Below are 2,573 nucleotides of genomic sequence, written 5' to 3'. Positions count from 1 at the left end.
CTTTTAACATTCTTTATCCAGCTTATAATCTTTCTCCTTTAATATTCCGATTCATTTGTTTCATGCAATCCGTACCTGACCACTATTTGATCACTCATGTTTTGGCTCTCGGTCCTTTTGATTTCGTGGAGAAAGTCATATTCTTATATATTCTAAATCCTTTTCCGAGGTTCCATCTTAGACGGCACATATATGTATGTGGTGGTTTATTCAAAATCTCTTAAGATGGTGTATGTCTGATTTTATGACTCGTATTCAATCTGAGATGGAAATGTCTATCCTCACTTATATGGCCTGATGCATATGATCATATTATCATTCTGTTTTTGGGATGCTCGTTTCTCTGCCCCTCACAGTCATGTGGCAGTCTAATGTTGTTGCATCCAGACCCGAAAGGGGCTTATATGCGGCCAAGCCTGCACTATATAGCCAAGTCATGGCCAAGTCGTGGCCAAGCCGTTTATAGGTGATGGTCTTTGCAGCCGACCATAACATGGTCTCTTCGGCCGAGTAATGGCTTCTTCGGTTTGGCCGTTTGTATCATGGCCTCTACGGCCGAGGAATGGTCTTTTATGGCCGAGTAATGACCGAGCCACATAACACGGTCGTAGACCATAAACGAACTTGTAGTATTGATCATGGGCTTATCCTCTCTCCCCCTCATGACCATACTATAAGGTCGTGGTGCTTGGGACAATTAAGCCTAATGAGTTTTCCTTTGTGTACAAGTTTCACAACGTGAGATCTTTTACGGGATAACTCTGTGCCTTTTCAATCTTTGCATCAAGTTTAGACTTTAGGATGGCTAATCCTATCATGCCATATAGTGTAAAATTTTGTGGTGTTATCTCAATATGGTTACCACATCTCTTGCCTCTTTATCATACTGATCTGTAGCATAGTTTTGATCAGTAGAGATCATAGGTATAGTCTCGATCACTTTCTTTCAAGGTCTTAGGCGTTTTTCTTCTTAAAGTCTAAAGGAACTTGTTTCCTTCCTTACCCATTGTTTCTACTTGGAAACCATACATTATAACTTCAATGGGTCACATGTTCTTTTGGGTGTGTATAATGTCTTTTAAGGCAATGCCTTAGCCATAGTTTCTTTACTATGCTTACTATACCCATTCATGATTTCTTACTTGGTTTTATGCCCTTTAGGCAACTTATATGTTCAAGTAAGATAAGACAAGACAATGAATTCAAAACCAATTCCATTGTATATATAAAATCGTGAACCATCAAGTAGGTTAAAAGCACAAGGACTTTAAAATAAAATGTCGAGATCCCTCTTAGTCAATAGACATGCCGGCCACTCCTTGAGTTATATTGGACACGGCTCCCTTGGATTCATCCTGATCCATATCGGTTTTATTTGTATCAGGATATCTCATCTCACTGCTCCTCTTTAGTACCTTGTCATTCTCAATCATCGTTAGGCAAGAGATCAGGTCATTGTAAGTGGTAGAACCTCTTTCTATGTATATATGTTTTGACAACAAATCTTCTGGATGGAATGTAGAGTATGTCTTGAATAGACAATCATTATCTGTTACCTCGTCTCCACATAATCTCAGTTGGTACACGACCCTGGACAAGGCAAAGTGAAACTCGGCCACTGTCTCAAAGTCTTGGAATCTGAGACTCATCCATTTATGTTTGACCTTTGGTAATAATACCATAGTGTATCTGGACTTTAAATCTGTCCAAAGGTCACGAGGATTCTCAATATATAGATATTGATTTCTCAGTTCCTTAGTGAGATGATGGCGCATTATTGTAATGGCTCTTAACTTTTCACTTTCAATTTCATCATTTCTTTCAATGATACATTTCCCGAGTCCTTTAGACTTCAGGGCAATTAAAATGTTCATTTCCCATTCTAGATAATTATCTCCAGACAGATTTAGAATGGCATAATCCATGGGTTCAAATCTCGGCATCTGAAATCATCAATCAATTCATGATTTAGAATTCTTGCAACCAGTTTAAATAATCAGTGCACAGGATTTCATAAGTCTGTCTATGATGCTTAGGCCATACGGCTTTTCATTGTGATGCTTATACCTCACGGCCATTATAAGATACAGCGATCTTAAGGATCAGATCATGATGCAATCCGGTTTATATAACCATCCGGATACTAGGCCACACGGTCACTTTGATATGCACTAAGTCACACGGCTTTTAATCAATCAAAGGCACAAGGCCGCAAGTATGAACAATGTATTAGGCTATTTAGTTGCATATCTATTAAGTTTTAGAATTAAATAATCTAGCAACCTAACTCTCATTCAAGAAGTAAATTCTTCAAATCAATCTTTCAAGCTTTAAGTAATGAGAGATTTAAGGTTTCAAGACCTTTAGAAATATCAATCAAGATTAAGGGTTTCAAGGCCATTAGGAATTTTAAAATTCGATAATAGGGTTTTAGTTTAAACAAGATTCAGATTCAAGTTTTAAAACAATCCAAATCATAGCTCTAGGCGATCAATCAAACACTCAAGTTTCAAATCAAAATTAAAAGCCATTTTCCAAAATTAGGGTTTTAGGGGATTTCGAAAACTTTGATC

The sequence above is a fragment of the Brassica oleracea genome, chromosome C7 (genome assembly GCF_000695525.1).
Source record: "Brassica oleracea var. oleracea cultivar TO1000 chromosome C7, BOL, whole genome shotgun sequence".
NCBI lineage: Eukaryota > Viridiplantae > Streptophyta > Magnoliopsida > Brassicales > Brassicaceae > Brassica > Brassica oleracea.
The sequence above is the reverse complement of the archived record's forward strand: the minus strand, read 5'-3'. Positions refer to the sequence as shown.